Below are 18,016 nucleotides of genomic sequence, written 5' to 3'. Positions count from 1 at the left end.
ACCACACCTCCCCAGCCAGAAACCTTAGAATCACCCTCTATGCCTCACTCTGGTTTATCCCTCAACATCAGGTCCCAACAACACTATCTTTCTACCTCACAGGATGCCTCAGAGGATGCAACTCCCTCTGCTCTACATCCATGTTGCTACCATCACTGCCTCATCCATTCATGTTCATGAACTCAGTGGTTATTCACACCTGGATTTCAGTCTTAGCTCTGCCTTTTCCAGTTGGTGACCTTGGGCAACTACTTACTTTCTGCCTCAGTTTCCTCAACAAAAAAATGGGAATAATATTCCTTATACGTCACAGGGCTGATAGAAATCTTTGGAAAAAGCAATGTATATATAGCACTTTACAGAGCACCTAATACATAGTAGGTGTTCAATAAATTATAATTGCAATTATTATTGTAATATAAGAACCACAGACTGACTCTGATCTACCTTCAGAGCCTCATTTCTCATTTTCCACTCCATCTTTGCCCCAATTCTATACTGAAGCCTCATCAGATTTTGTATGATTCTATCCCACTGCATTTCCTGTTCTCTCTGTCTCAAATGTTGTCCGTGTCTTACCATTATTCAACACCAGTCCTTCCAATGAACACCCAGGACTTATCTCCTTTAGGATGGACTGGTTGGATCTCCCCGCAGTCCAAGGGACTCTCAAGAGTCTTCTCCAACACCACAGTCCAAAAGCATCAATTCTTCAGTGCTCAGCTTACTTCACAGTCCAACTCTCACATCTGTACATGACCACTGGAAAAACCATAGCCTTGACTAGATGGACCTTTGTTGGCAAAGTAATGTCTCTGCTTTTTAATATGCTGTCTAGGTTGGTCATAATTTTCCTTCCAAGGAGTAAGCGTCTTTTAATTTCATGGCTGCAATCACCATCTGCAGTGATTTTGGTGCCCAAAAAATAGTCAGCCACTGTTTCCCCATCTATTTGCCATGAACTGATGGGACTGGATGCCATGATCAGTACTATATCATATTACATTTTTAAAAAATTATCTGTTTTCAAGTCTGTTTCCTATTTGTGATGAACTCTCAGGTCACTTTGGTCCTCGTTACTAAGGTAATATCTTACACAGAGCTGATGTGCAGTAACTGGTCTTTTAAAGAAACATTTCCTAGCTGAGATAACCTGGGCACACTTCATTGAAGGATATTTTAATGGGAAAAGGGAGCAGAATGAAAAAGACAATTTTTTTCTCAATCCTGTCATCTCCTCTCTGAAATGCTATCAGTACTTCCATCATCACACTACCATCCACCCCTATAAGACCAAACCTCCCTACTCTTAAACAAGCCCTCTGACAGACTGAAGAAACCCTGGTGTCTACTAATTGAACTTGAGTGAAATATTCATGTAGTGGCAGGAAGGAAACAGCTGGGTTCAGATTGTAGAGGACCGTGAATTTTGAATTTGAAGTTTGGACTTCACCCAGTAGATAATAAGGCGCCATTGGACACTGTGTGGCAGGGTATACCATGGTCCAAAAGGTATTTTTAGGAGATTCCCATGGATGGGATCTTCCCTGGACTTCCCTGGTGGCTTAGATGGTAAAGCATCTGCCTACAATGTGGGAGACCTGGGTTTAATCCCTGAGTCGGGAAAATTTCCTGGAGAAGGAAATGGCAACCCCCAGAATACTGGGCAACCCCCAGTATTCTTGCCTGGAAAATCACATGGATGGAGAAGTCTGTTAGGCTGCAGTCCACAGGGTCGCAAAGAGTTGGACATGACTGAGTGACTTCACTTTCACTTTCATGGATGGGATGTACAGAAATGTATTAAAGAATAAAGTCAATTCTTAGAGGGACAGAAGAAGAAAGGGACCAACATTTGTGGGAAATATCTATGTGGCAGTTCATTATTGTAAAAGCACTTTATAGATATATATATATGTATATGTATAAAATCTCATTCAATCCTAGCAATAATAATAAATTCACCATAAAGTAATGGTTTAGGGTAGTAAAAGAATTTGCACAAGTAAAAAGGTGGTAAATAGAAGAGCTGGGACTCCAATTCTAGTATGCTTGATGTTAAAGCCTAGACTGGATATTCTTATTTATGTACCCTGGAAGCACTTGAGGACAGAAATTCAACAAAATGAAAAAACAACCTATGGAATGGGAGAAGGTATTTGCAAACCATCTATTTGATAAGAGGTTAGTATCCTACATATATTTACATGTAAATATATAAAATGTATATTTAACATATAAATTATATATATATATATGAAAAGTGAAAGCATTAATCACTAAGTCTTGTCCAACTCTTTGCGACCCCATGGACTACAGCCCACCAGGCTCCTCTGTCCACAGAATTCTCCAGGCAAGAATATTGGAGTTGGTTGCCATTCCTTTCTCCAGGGGGTTTTTCTGACTCAGGGATTGAAACCAGATCTCCCACATTGCAGGCAGACTCTTTACTGACTTAGCCAACAGGGAAGACTTATATATGTAAATATATAAAATTTATATCTAACATTATATATATAACTCACACAATTGAATAGCAAAAAATGTCTGACTGGAAAAAAAAAATTTGAGTATAAACACTTCTCCAAAGAAGACATACAAATGGCTGACAGTTACATGAAAAAGTGCTTAGTGTCACTAATCAGCAGGGAAATCTGAAGCTAAATCACAGTAAGATACCACCTCATACTTCTTATTAGCAAAAACGGCAAGGGATAAGTACTGACGAGGACACAGAGAGAACTAACAGAACCCTGGGACTCTGCTGCTAGGAATGTAAATTGGCACAACCATTTTTGAAGATAGCATGAAGGTTCCTCAAAATATTAAAATAGAACTACTTTATGATCTGGCAATCCTACTTCTGGGTATAAATCCAAAGAAGAGAAATCCGGATCTCAAAGAGATGTCTACACTCCTGTTCTGTGCTGTGCTTAAGTCACTCAGAGGTGTCTGACTCTTTGCGACCCCATGGACTGTAGGCACCTCTGTCCATGGGGATACTCCAGGCAAGAAGAGTGGAGTGGGTTGCCATTCCGTTCTCCAGGGGATCTTCCCAACCCAGGGATCAAACCTGGGTCTCCCGCATTACAGGCAGATTCTTTACCATCTGAGCCACCTGGGAAGCGCATAGCTACTCTATTGAATACTTGAAATTTGCTTAAAGGAAAGATCTTAAGTATTCTCACAGAAAGGAATGAAGGAAAGGGAGGGAGGGAGGCAAAGTGAGAGGGAGGGTGGAAGGAACAAAGGAAGGAATAACAGGGAAAATGGCAACTTTGTGAGGTGGTAAATATGTTAAATAAATAGACTGTGCTATTTCACAGTGCAGGCATATATCAAAACATCAACGTGTACACCTTCAATATATAGAATTTTTAATTTGTCAATTATCCTTCAAAGCAAACTCTCCAGAAACCTCATTCTAAGTGAAAGAAGTCATATACAGAAGAGTAAATGATGCTTTTGAACTGTGGTGTTGGAGAAGACTCTTGAGAGTCCCTTGGACTGCAAGGAGACCCAACCAGTCCATCCTAAAGGAAATCATTCCTGAATATTCATTGGAAGGACTGATGCGGAAGCTGAAACTCCAATACTTTGGTCACCTGATGCAAAGAACTGACTCATTGGAAAAGACCCTGATGCTGAGAAAGATTGAAGGCAGGAAGAGAAAGGGATGACAGAGTATGAGATGGTTGGATGGCATCACCGACTCAATGGACATGAGTTTGAGCAAGCTCCGGGAGTTGGTGATGGACAGGGAAGCCTGGTATGCTGCAGTCCATGGGGTCACAAAGAGTCAGACATGACTGGGCTACTGAACTGAACTGAAATACTATACAATTTCACTAACATGAAATTCTAGAAAAGGCAAATTTAATCTATGGTGATAGAAAGCTGATCAATGATTCCCAGATCAATGAGATTGGGGATAGGGCAGAATTAACCAGGAATGGGCAAAAAAAAAAAAATCTATCTTAAGGGGTTATGGAAACATCCTAAGACTTGAATAGTGGTGGTGATTTTTATGGGTTATGTATTTGTCAAAAGTCACTAATGTATGTACTTAAAATGGGTGAATTTTATTGTATGTAATTACACCTAAATAAAGTTGATTTAAGAAGAAACAAAAAATGTCTTTCAGTTTCCTCAAAATTTGTTGCACAAATTTTCCAATTTAAATTTAGTACTTCATTAGATGAAATGCCAGGAGAGTTACTTTTAAGTGAAAAAGGATAATGTGAAAATATCATCATATTTATTTAGAAATATTCAGGTTTTATAAATGCACACTTATTTGGTATCTCAGAATCAACAGTTTTGTCACTTAGTACCTTTTTCTTTTTATGGTAATGGATCTAATACATTCCATTCACATTTTATTCTGTATATCCAAAGCAGAACATAAAGAGCATCTGATCCAAGACAAGTTTGATCATCTAAGTGTCCAATGTATTTGTTAGGGGTCCTTTGACTTTAAGGTAAGAAATGCAGAATGCTTTCCAAGTTTGTTAATTAATAGCATCCCTAGACAAATATCTTCTTACTGCTGTGCCTGATTGCTAAATCTCTCTGCTTCAAGGCAACAGATGGCTTAAATTCTCCCAGAATTAAAAAGGAAATAATCTAGAATTCCTTGTGATTCAAGGGACTAAATTTAATTAGGCTATCCTATAAGTTACAAATATCCTAGAAAAACTGAAGATGATCAAAATGGAAATGAATGGTTGCTATCTTCTAATTGTGTGAGTACTGTGTAATAGTCTTTATAGTACCAGTTGATGAAATACTGCTACCATAAAGCAGCATGTACTAAACCCAACCAAAGCCTCCAACAGTCTCTGTTCTTAAACTTTTTTTTATGACAGCAATCTTCCTCTCTGGGCTTAGAAGCTAATACAGATTGCAGAGTTCCTTGAGCAGTCTTTAATAAGTCTGATTCAAAAGTAACAGTAACAAAATTCTTTCCTAGAAATTTTATCTTAAGGTTCATTTAGTTCAGAGAACTTTTTTGGATTGATCCAGATTATATGAGTTCTATGAATTAACACTATTTAAATATCAGTCTAAGCAATATTAAAACATTTTTTCTTCTTTACAATGAGTTGTATGTCATATGGTCCCCTCTAGATTGAAAGCCATCAAAGACAGGAATAAAAATGCCTGCATCCATTATGTTATAAAAACACACTGCTCATAGATCCTCATCAAATGCTTAATCATTGACACTATCTGAACGTCTGCCTGTTGTATGGGATATGCCAGACCAACGTGGCCTTATAAAGTAGAGCCTGTTTCATACTGGTATTTTCTTTTCTTTTTATTAAAGTATTTAAGTATTGATTTACAGTGTTGTGTTAGTTTCAGGTGTACAGCAGAGTGATTCAGTTATATATATGTATACATATTAATATTTCCTATTGTCATTCTACTCACTCAAATCTTTGTCTATTACTATATAACTAAAGTCAGGCAGGCTGCTTGCAAAAAAAGGGCCCCCCCCTTTTTTTTTTAACACGAATATCTCTCCAAATCTCTGTATCTCTTCCCAATGTTCTGGCCTTTCCACTGCATTTTCCAAGAAATTCTCTTTGAATAGAGATTAATTTTTAGTTTGAAAGCACATTTTAATATTCTCTATTATTTCACAGACACAGGGAATCAAAATTTTTCCTAAAAAATCATGGAAAATGAGTCTCAGCATCTTATACCAACTGCATACATCATTCTCTACTCCATCCCTACTCACCAACATATACACATACAGACACAAAATCCCAATCTGTAGCACAACCATCTAACACTCGATATTTTGGTAGAGAGAGGAGACAAGTATACTAAAAAGAAAGGAAGAGGGTACATTATATTTTAATAATGTGACAAGGTCTAAGCAACAAAATTATTAAATATTCGGCTTATGTAAAGCAGTCATCCTCAGCCTATCTTTGAGCCTCATCCCATCCCTGATCTATATCCCAGAGTGTATGAGATGACAAGAAGCTCGGAAATAGAGTAAAAGATGAGGTTGGCCTTAGGCACCATCTGGCATCCACATGACATAAAACTAGGAGCCACATGCTTATCACACATGCTTTTCTCACAAAGGAGTATCAGTCATAATTCATTTTGTTTGCTGGCCACCATTTCAAATTATATGATCTCTTACAGTTATAATGGTCATACTTAATCTCTAGTGATATACAGACTTAGCCTTGTTATCATAGAATTTGTCCTGTTTTCCAGTAGAAAATGGTTTTTAAATGGCTATTTGTTTTTGGTAAGTTTCTTGATTTTGCTAACCCCATAAGACACTGGGGATTATGGATGAGAATAATTCTTCTAACAGTTTCCACAGTGATACACATACATTATGCACTCTTATAATGATGATTTTAGAAGACAAAAATCACCCGTCCCCTCAGAGGCTAACTCAATTGTATGCATTTAAAAAATAGTTCTCTTTTTTATGACTATAAAAGCAATACATTTCAATGAAAAAAAATCCAACAGTTTAAATATGAGTAAAACTGGGAGAGAAAGAACCATGCAGTCTGGGTGGTAGACAACTAGGTTCAAGAATACCTGATTCAGATTCTTTGTGCTGGGTTAAGGAGGAGCCAGACAGGGACTGAAGCAAGCAATGTGATCAAAATACTGCTTTGCTGGGCGATGTGGAACTGGAGCAGAAGGGCGTTCATTACAGTGATGCCTGAAACAGGACAAAGGGAGTGGTGGTCGAAGACGGGGAAGAGCCCAAGACCAAGCCAGAGGCCAAGAAGAGTAAGACAGGAGTGAAAAAGAGGCAGCAGGAGAGGACGCAGTTCTGTATGAAGACCCCCAGATCAGAAAACCTCACCCAGTGGCAAATCAGCCACACTCAGGTTCTGCTCGTGGAATGTGGATGGGCTTCAAACCTGGATTAAGAAGAAATGTTTAGATTGGGTAAAGAAGAAGCCCCAGATATCCTGTGCCTCCAAGAGACCAAATGTTCAGAGAACATTTGAACCAGTTGAACTTCAAGAGCTGTCTGGGTTATCCCATCAGTACTGGTCAGCTCCTTCAGACAAGGAGGGGTACAGTGGTGTGGGCCTCCTCTCCCATCAGTGCCCGCTCAAAGTCTCCTATGGCATTGGTGAGGAAGAACATGATCAGGAAGGCCGAGTGATTGTGGCTGAAGATGATGCATTTGTGCTGGTGACAGCCTATGTGCCTAATGCAGGAGGAGGTCTGGTACACCTGAAGTACCGCCAGCACTGGGATAAAGCCTTTTGCAAATTCCTGAAGGGTTTGGCATCCTGCAAGCCCCTTGTGCTATGTGGGGACCTCAACGTGGCTCATGAAGAAATTGCCCTTCGCAACCCAAAGGGAAATAAAAAGAATGCTGGCTTCACTCCACAAGAGCAGCAGGGCTTCAGGAAACTGCTGCAGGCTGTGCCACTCAGTGACAGTTTCCAGCACCTCTACCCCAACACAGCCTACGCTTACACCTTTTGGACCAATATGATGAACGCACAATCCTAAAACATTGGTTGGTGCCTTGATTATTTTTAGTTATCTCAGTCTCTGTTGCCTGCATTGTGTGACAGCAAAATCCATTCCAAGGCTCTGGGCAGTGACCACTGTCCCAATACCCTATACCTAGCCCTATGACACCTCTCCCAAATCACATTGAGCCCGGGAAATAAGCTCACCAAGCTAGCTTTAAACTTCTTACCCCCAAACTTCTTTAATAACTGCTCTCTAGAGAAATCTGCACTGTATTTCCCTTCTAAACTACAGAATCCTTTACCCAGCCTTCTAATAACAGATCGGACACGACTGGGCAACTTCACTTTCACTTTTCACTTTCGTGCACTGGAGAAGGAAATGGCAACCCACTCCAGTGTTCTTGCCTGGAGAATCCCAGGGACGAGGGAGCCTGGTGGGCTGCCATCTATGGGGTCACACAGAGTTGGACACGACTGAAGCGACTTAGCAGCAAGTTCTCAAGGAAGGTGTTTGTGTAGGGGTGGTGCTTTTTTTATTTCTTTTTTTTTTTTTTTTTACATTAAACAAAAGCTATTGATATTTCCTTTGAACTGTCCATATGAAAATAAAGAGCTATAGTTAAAAAAATCTGATATGATATACAACCCATGGAAGGAAAAACAGTGATTTTATATTTGAAAGGATTATTTGGATATGGTTATGTCAATATGCTTCCATCAAAATAGTCATGTCAGGCAGTCATACCAAAACATTCTGCTTTGAGACGGAAACTAGTGAAACACAAGAGGGAAAATCTGGGTAAGACATGGTAAAGGAGGCATGTTCTTGAGAGGTCTGTGTCATTTTGATCAATGTTGGGGAAGCTAGCAAAAGGATCTGATAAGCAGCTGTAATGTAATTGAGATTTCATTCATTTTAAAAATCAAATTCTGCATCAGATTTTCTTTTTTTTTTAATTTTATTTTTAAACTTTACATAATTGTATTAGTTTTGCCAAATATCAAAATGAATCCGCCACAGGCATACATGTGTTCCCCATCCTGAACCCTCCTCCCTCCCCACACCATCCCTCTGGGTCGTCCCAGTGCACCAGCCCCGAGCATCCAGTATTGCGTATCGAACCTGGACTGGCAACTCGTTTCTTACATGATATTCTACATGTTTCAATGTCACTCTCCCAAATCTTCCCACCCTCTCCCTCTCCCACAGAGTCCAAAAGTCTGTTCTATACATCTGTGTCTCTTTTGCTGTGTCATATACACGGATATCGTTACCATCCTTCTAAATTCCATATATATGCGTTAGTATACTGTATTTATGTTTTTCCTTCTGGCTTACTTCACTCTGTATAATAGGCTCCAGTTTCATCCACCTCATTAGAACTGATTCAAATGTATTCTTTTTAATGGCTGAGTAATACTCCATTGTGTATATGTACCATTGCTTTCTTATCCATTCGTCTGCTGATGGACATCTAGGTTGCTTCCATGTCCTGGCTATTATAAACAGTGCTGCGATGCACATTGGGGTACATGTGTCTCTTTCCCTTCTGGTTTCCTCAGTGTGTATGCCCAGCAGTGGGATTGCTGGATCATAAGGCAGTTCTATTTCCAGTTTTTTAAGGAATCTCCACACTGTTCTCCATAGTGGCTGTACTAGTTTGCATTCCCACCAACAGTGTAAGAGGGTTCCCTTTTCTCCACACCCTCTCCAGCATTTATTATTTGTAGACTTTTGGATCGCAGCCATTCTGACTGGCATGAAATGGTACCTCATAGTGGTTTTGATTTGCATTTCTCTGATAATGAGTGATGTTGAGCATCTTTTCATGTGTTTGTTAGCCATCTGTATGTCTTCTTTGGAGAAATGTCTATTTAGTTCTTTGGCCCATTTTTTGATTGGGTCATTTATTTTTCTGGAGTTGAGCTGTAGGAGTTGCTTGTATATTTTTGAGATTAGTTGTTTGTCAGTTGCTTCATTTGCAATTATTTTCTCCCATTCTGAAGGCTGTCTTTTCACCTTGCTAATAGTTTCCTTTGATGTGCAGAAGCTTTTAAGGTTAATTAGGTCCCATTTGTTTATTTTTGCTTTTATTTCCAATATTCTGGGAGGTGGGTCATAGAGGATCCTGCTGTGATGTATGTCAGAGAGTGTTTTGCCTATGTTCTCCTCTAGGAGTTTTATAGTTTCTGGTCTTGCATCAGATTTTAAAACATTCATAAATCATATTTCAAAATATTGAATCATATGCAAAATATTAATTGATTTTATAACAAATTGATAACTACTCATTGCTCAACACTGTTCATTACTCTTTATGTATATTATATCATGTGATTATCATAGGAGCCCAGAGTAGTAGTTACTATCCCATTTCACAGTTAATAAAGGAAAACTATGGACTCAGAGAGGTTACAGAATTACAAGGTCATGCATGCATGCTAAGTCACTTCAGTTGTGCCTGACTCTTTGTGACACTATGGACTGCCAGGCTCCTCTGTCCATGGGATTCTCCAGGCAAGAATACTCGAATGGATTGCCATGCCCTCCTCCAGGGGATTTTCCTGACCCAGGGATAGAACCCTATCTCTTATGTCTCCTGCACTGGCAAGCAGGTTCTTTACCACTAATGCCACCTGAGGGGGTGGGGGTGGGCTTCCTTGGTGGCTCAGACGGTAAACAATCTGCCTGCAATGTGGAAGACTTGGTTCGACCCATGGGTTGGGAAGATCCCCTGGAGGAGGGCATGGCAACCCACTCCAGTGTTCTTGCCTGGAGAATCCCCATGGACAGAGTAGACTGGTGGGCTACAGTCCATAGGGTCAGAAAGAGTTGGACACAGCCGAGTGACTAAACACAGTGCACAGCACCACCTGGGAAGCCCTGAACTACAAGGTTATATGGAATTAAAGGGTTATCATAGGTACATAGCACTGATTCATCTCATAAAAAAATAGGAACTTCATTTGATGTACTTTCTCATAGAGTCACTGTATCTTATAAATACATTTCTAGGTTTTGCCTATTCTTTCTATAATACTGCAAAAAAAAGTATCATTTAAATTGAAAGTGAAAAAAATAAAAAGGCTTAAACATTCATAAACGATTAGTAGGAACATAACAGGAATTTAATTATATTGCAATATTTCTACACATGTAGAATGATACAATTGCTTTCCATAGTCATCGGCCTTTTTTTCAGCAGAAATATGTCAATATTAAATCACAGTGAAGTAATTGATTGTATTACAACCTAAAGCTAAAAGTATATTATACAATTAAATATATTTAAGTTCTCTTTTTAAAGCATAATTTGCACCTGAATATCTTTCCAGTCCCTACACCTAGAAACAGATAGTTCAAATGTGAAGCAATATCATTTTTCAATTTTGGTAGGTGAATTATTTTATATATGAGGTTACGGAAAACAGAAATTGTAGCTTTAAAACCCATAATTTTATGAATGCGTGGGTGCAAATAACTTTATTTTTTCCATTAAATACTTGTATAGATTGTTCCTATATGAAAATCATTACTATAATTTATAAAATAGCATTAATATAATCAACACAATTCTGTACATTCTGATATTGCTCATGCATTTAATTTATTCCAGCATGTTAAATCAAGCAATTTAACAAACTAAACACATACTTTATCTTGATGAATAGTGTTATACAGATCTACTCCAATGTATTACAATATAACCATTATTATCAAACATATTTTCCACAAAAAGCTATGCAATGTAATAGTTAGAACAAGGCAGATGTATATTTGAATATTGGCTCTGCCATGGAGTAGCTGTTATGTCACTGGAGAAGCTCCTTAACATCTCTGAGGTTGAGTTTCTTCCTCCATAAAAATAGGGATAAAAATAACTACCACACAATGTTGTTGTGAAATTGCTGTTAAATAAGTTTACATACACGACAGTGTTTGGCCCAGAGCAGGCACTCAGTGAATGTAAGTATACTTCCTTTCTGAAAATATTACATGACTAATTGGGAGTGGGGTGGTTCCAAGTATTCAGTTAAGATGGCTTGTTTCTGTGTTTTAATTTAACTATGCTATATAAGCAACCAGTTCTCAACATTGTTTAAAAGCAGTTAGTGAAAAAAATACATGTTAGCTATTCTTTGTCAATTGTCACAAGAATTAGTGACATGCTTTTGGGATTGGACTAAAAAATCCTGGGTTTTCTTCAAAACGACTATGAATGTGCATGCAGTTAAAGGATGGTAACAATAAAAAAAGGAACGCTGGGTCATTAGGTCCATCTTCTGGCTTTTCCATGGTTTAAAAAGATAGATAAAACAATTATTACACAAATCACTTGGGTGCTGTGATGACAGAATGAGATTAGGAAGGAGCTTTATTACCAGCCTATAAATGTGTCATAAAAGTACAGTCATTTTATTGGTTTTTCTATTTCAAGCAGCTGTCATTTTAGTCATATGTGTTTTCTGCCATCCATGATACATAACTATGTATTTTCAGTATTTCCAACCAATTAACAGGCCAGGAAAGTAAAAGGCAGAATTTCCTAAGTCCAAACTCAAAGTTTTTAAGAGGCTAATGCAATTTTTTAAAGTTCATTTAAGTAATAAAAAGTCACTTGATTCATGTTTATGTCTCTTAGTCTAACCTAGTGAATTGTAGACATCTGAAAGTGGAAATAATTCCTCAGCCTCTTTTGACAGTTGGTGAATATTTCTGTCTGTGTTCTACATATTAACCAGTGTCTTGACATAAAATATTACTTATTTTAAAGAACTAGGTAAAAATAATCTTTAATTTTTCTTTCAAAAGGACACTTCAAACTCCCACTCAGGGTAAATAACACTGTTAATGATGACCTGTACAATTATAAAACATTTCTGAATAATTCAATCGTGTTATTAAAAAGGGTGGTCGAGATATTGTAAAAAAAAAAAAAAATGTCAAACTGATTATTGAAGTGCAATGAATGATTTTTGACTTGCATTGACTTATATCTCAATAATTCTGAGTAAGAGAGACACATAATCTACCTTAAATAAATGTATTCCTTTGATTACACCAAGAAATCAACAAAATGACCTCATCAGGTTTGGCTAATAATAGACTAGTGAAGAAATAATTTTAAACAAGTATCCAATACAACCCCAGATAATTTTACCCCAAACTCAAAAACATGATTTTTTTAAATTACTATTTAGAAATTATTTAAAATGTCTCTTTGGAAGTACAGTCCTTTGATTAACTAACTTTTTAGTGGAGAATTCCTATAAAAATAACCTTTCTTGCTACATCTGAGCCAGTGTTCATCTTATTTGTCCTATGCCCAAATTTCAAGAAAACAAGGGCACTTACAGGGCCAAAAAGGCAGTTTGAGGTTTACATTCTCCAAGACTTTAGATGCCAGAGTGCTTTAACATTGCCCAGCTGTTCCAATTACTTCCACATGTCTTAAATTTCCCCTTCATGGCGACCTTGATGTCTAATGCACAGGTACACTCTCTTGAGTAGGCAGGTTCCTCTCACAGCACAGTTAGTAACTTAGTGGTATAGAATCAATACATCATAAGGATCGTTTGATTCACTTTGGAGGAAGGCAGTTAAACCTGACATCTGTAGTCATGATTACTTTCCAACCAACAGGAATCTTTAAAGCATATCAAAAGGTGTCATTCAAATACTATGGCTACAAATAAATGAATCCCTTTATGAGACTATGAGCCTATATGCCAGTCCCAAAGCATTGCTTTTTTCCCATTTTAAACCCCAAAATACATTTTTTAAATAGTTCAAACTGGCTATTTCTAAACTTTTATTTTATTGCACACTAAACCTTCAGAAATAATTATTCATTGAAAACTAATTTATGTGTAATGTGAGTCTAGGAGATTATCACACTTATCTTACCATTTATTTGAAAATACTTTATTCCAGGAAGACTCCTTCTGTGTCACATTTAATTGCCTTTGAAGCTCCTGCCATTTGAATCTGTCTTCTGGAACATGCATTTCATCATTATTTTTTAGCCTTGTTACATCAATCACCACAACTGCTATAGAAGATTTCTGGGCTGTGAAGTGATAATTTGTTCCAGTGGTATTAATGAGGCAAGCAGTGGTCTTGAGGGAGGTGACAGCCCATTGCTTTACAGACAGCACCAGATTAAGGTGCTGGACAATATACGAGCCTTTAAGCATATACTCTAGAACCTTTGGAGTGTTTTATAACTTTCCTTATCAAAGTTAACATAGAAGAGATACTTCTGACACATTATCTACAATGAGCTAGGCATATCTAATCACCAAGGGGGGGAGCATTAATAAGTGTTGCTCAACTTACCTTGAGTTACAGACACATAAGAGAAACTTTGTACTGCTCCCAACTTGAAGGCTCCCTAATGCCTTATAAGCTCTGAATTGGTCTATTTCCATTACCATGGTTGTAATGGCATGTCCCTAGTCACAGAGGAGTCTAATTCCCTGAAGTGCAGCCAATGAAAACTTGTATTTCTGGGAATTAGTTCTCAGAACTAGGAATGCCGATTTGTTGTTGTTATAATACCATGCCCATGAATACCGCCTCTAGGAAGCAGTACATCTGGAAACAACAGATGGTACATGTGGAAATGGGTTGGATGGAGTATTTTAATACCCACACATCTCTAATTCAGTTCTATCAGTCTGACTTCAATGTTTTCTCAGATTATAGAGTGCTTCAGAACTCGTAAGACAGGCCTAATCCATATTATTGTTACTATCAACAGCACCAGATGAAAGCCTAATGTTGTAATGTCATTATCTATGAACTCTCATTTGACCACATATATAAGCACAGGCAACAATCTGGACTTAGCTTTTAATAACGGAACAGGTCAGTCCAGTGTACTTCCTTATCTCTTTACCAACAACCACAGAACATAAATTTATTTTAAGATGAAACTAACTCAGTGTGCTACTCTCCTTAATATAGGAAGGAAACATTTAAGCTCTTTCACACACTGTCTAAACAGTTTATCTCCCTCCACCTTCAAAAGCTACCAGAACTATTATAGTATTGGAGAAATTTCACTTAATATGGTAGGAGAACAGCTTTGCTAGAGAAATACTTCCTTCTTGTGCTTCAAGAAGACTGAAATAAGATGTTTGAGATATGTTGGCATTTTAAGAAACATACCATCTGAATGGTAGGAAAATAACTTTTAGAAGCTTAGAATTTCATATTCTGTACTTTGTTAGTGCAACTTAGCTAGAATTAGGATAGTATTGTACCATCTATCAAAAGAAAATGAACCCTCAATGTAGATTGAAAGAATTAATATTGTGAAAACGATCATACTACCCAAGGCAATCTACATAACCAATTCTGTTCAGTTCAGTCAGTCGGTCGTGTCCGACTCTGCGACCCCATGAATCGCAGCATGCCAGGCCTCCCTGTCCGTCACCAACTCCTGGAGTTCACCCAAACTCATGTGCATTGAGTCGGTGATGCCATCCAGCCATCTCATCCTCTGTCGTCCCCTTCTCCGCCTGCCCCCAATCCCTCCCAGCATCAGAGTCTTTTCCAATGAGTCAACTCTTCTCATGAGGTGGCCAAAGTATTGGAGTTTCAGCTTTAGCATCAGTCCTTCCAAAGAACACCCAGGACTGATCTTGCAGTCCAAGGGACTCTCAAGAGTCTTCTTCAACACCACAGTTCAAAAGCATCAATTCTTTGGCGCTCAGCCTTCTTCACAGTCCAACTCTCACATCCAAACATGACCACTGGAAAAAACATAGCCTTGACCAGATGGACCTTTGTTAGCAAAGTAATGTCTCTGCTTTTGAATATGCTATCTAGGTTGGTCATAACTTTCCTTCCAAGGAGTAAGCGTCTTTTAATTTCATGGCTGCAATCACCATCTGCAGTGATTTTGGAGCCCCAAAAAATAAAGTCTGACACTGTTTCCCCATCTATTTCCCATGAAGTGATGGGACCAGATGCCATGATCTTCGTTTTCTGAATGTTGAGCTTTAAGCCAACTTTTTCACTTTCCACTTTCACTTTCATCAAGAGGCTTTTGAGTTCCTCTTCACTTTCTGCCATAAGGGTGGTGTCATCTGCATATCTGAGGTTATTGATATTTCTCCTGGCAATCTTGATTCCAGCATGTGCTTCTTCCAGCCCAGCGTTTCTCATGATGTACTCTGCATAGAAGTTAAATAAGCAGGGTGACAATATACAGCCTTGATGTACTCCTTTTCCTATTTGGAACCAGTTCAATCTGTATCAAAACACCAATGGCATTTTTTCACAGAACTAGAACCAATAATTCTAAAATTTATATGAAAACAGCAATCTTGAGAAAGAAGAAAAGAGCCGTAGGTATCATGCTTCCTGACCTCAGATTATATTGCAAAACTACAGTAATCAAATCACTATAGTACTGGCACTAAAATGGACACATATATCAATGGAATAGAATAGAGAGCCCAGAATAAACCCACACACTTATGGTGACTTAATCTACAATAAAGGAGATAAGAATATACAGTGGAGGAAAAGACACTCTCTTTAGTAAGTGGTGTTGGGAAAACTGGACAGCTACATGTAGAAGAATGAAATTAGAGCATTTTCTCACACCATGTACAAAAATAAACTCAAAATGGATTACAGACCTAAATGAAACCATAAAACTTCCAGAAGAGAACATAGTCAGAACATTCTTTGACATGAATTACAGCAATATATTTTTGAATCTGTTTCCTAAGGCAAAAGAAATAAAAGCAAGCATAAATGAGATCTAATTAAACTTAGAAGCTTTTGCACAGAAAAGGAAACCATCAACAAAATGCAAAGACAACCTATTGAATGGGAGAAAACATTTGCAAATAATATGACTGATAGGGATTGATATCTAAAGTTTATTAACACCACATGCAAGTCAATATAAAAAATAAACAATGTGATTAAAAAATAGGCAGAATATCTGAATAGATATTTTTCAAAAGAAGACATACAGATGACCAACAGGCACATGAAAAGATGCTCAAAATCGATAATTATCAGGGAAATGTAAATCAAAATCACAATAAGATATCACCTCATACCTGTCAGAATGGTTATCATTAAGAAGACCACAAATAACAAATGCTGGCAAAGATGTGGAGAAAAGGGAGCCCTCATACACTATAGACAGAAATGTAAATCTATCTAGCTGCTATGGAAAACAGTATGGAAGTTCCTCAAAAAACTAAAAATAGAACTACTATACAATCCAGGTATATACCACTGGATATATACTATATACTATATAGTGATATATACTATACCACTCCTGGGTATATATCTGGAAAAAAGGAAAACACTTATTCAAAAAGATAGATGCACCCAAATGTTCACAGCAGTATTATTTACAATAGCCAACATATGGAAGCAACCCAAATGTCCATCAACAGATGAACTGATAAAGTACATGTGGTAGATACAGATAAAATGGAATACTATTCATTATTTAAAAAGAAGGAAATTTTGCCATTTGCAACAACATGGATGGACTTGGAGGGTATTATGCTCAGTGAAATAAGATAAAGACAAACACTGTGTTTTCACTTATGTTTGAAATCTAAAAAAGGAAATGAATGAATTTAAAAAACAGAAATAGATTCATGGATATAGAGAACAAATTAATTGCTACCAGTGAGAAGAGGGAAGTGGGGAGAGGCAAGATAGAGTAAGGGATTAACAAGTATAAATTACTATGTATGAAGTAAATAAGCCACAAGAATATATTGTACAGCACAGGGAATATAGACAATATTTTATAATAACTTTAAATGGAGAATACTTTATAAAAGTTTTGAATCACTATGTTGTACAACTGAAATTAAAATAGACAACTGAAACTAACATAATGCTGCAAATCAACTATATTTCAATTAAACACTTTACAACTCTCAACTATAATTCAAGAATAGAAAAAAAAAATGGATGTTTGTTGAATATTACAAATTGTGACACAGTGGTAAAGAATCTGCCTGCCAGTGAAAAAGACACAGGAGATGTGGGTTTAATCCTGGGTCGGGAAGATCCCCTGGAGTAGGAAATGGCAACCCACTTCAGTGGGGTCACAAAGAATCAGACACGACTGAGCACAGCACACAGCACAGCACAAATTAACCAATGCACCATTTAATGTGGTACAAAGAAAAGGAAGTCCAATCCAAGTGGCTGCAAGTCACTCCAGACACAGAGGATAAGTGGTAGCCTATTGTCATTTATATTCAGTGCTATATTCACTTAGATAAAAGGAAAGGGGGAATCTCTATTCCTCCTGTCTTGGATCACTTCAGGAACCCCTTAGTTCAATGGGAAGCAGGATCCTAGTCTTTGACCTTTCAATTTGCAGTCAATGTGGACAAATGGATTTAAATTCTGAGATGAGCTTGCATTGTCTTTCTGGAGAGTACAACCTCCTTTGTTGAAGAGGTAGTTATGAGGGGAGAGCAGACAAAAGACTCCATACACTTTGTTATCACAATTACACCCTAAA

At 37.7% G+C, this 18,016-nt stretch overlaps 1 protein-coding gene and 1 pseudogene across 2 annotated transcripts in view; one reads left to right on the top strand and one right to left on the bottom strand.

The window, feature by feature from the left end:
• TENM1 (teneurin transmembrane protein 1) overlaps window positions 1–18,016 on the bottom strand; it is a 904,402-nt gene that overhangs the window by 803,623 nt on the left and 82,763 nt on the right. The window lies entirely within an intron of this gene.
• LOC147341475 (DNA repair nuclease/redox regulator APEX1 pseudogene) lies at window positions 6,598–7,650 on the top strand (annotated as a pseudogene).

This window comes from Bos grunniens, chromosome X (assembly GCF_055505025.1).
Source record: "Bos grunniens cultivar Pamir isolate PY7600 chromosome X, Bosgru_T2T1.0, whole genome shotgun sequence".
Lineage (NCBI taxonomy): Eukaryota > Metazoa > Chordata > Mammalia > Artiodactyla > Bovidae > Bos > Bos grunniens.
Note: the sequence above shows the minus strand (reverse complement) of the source record. Positions and strands in the feature narration are given on the sequence as shown.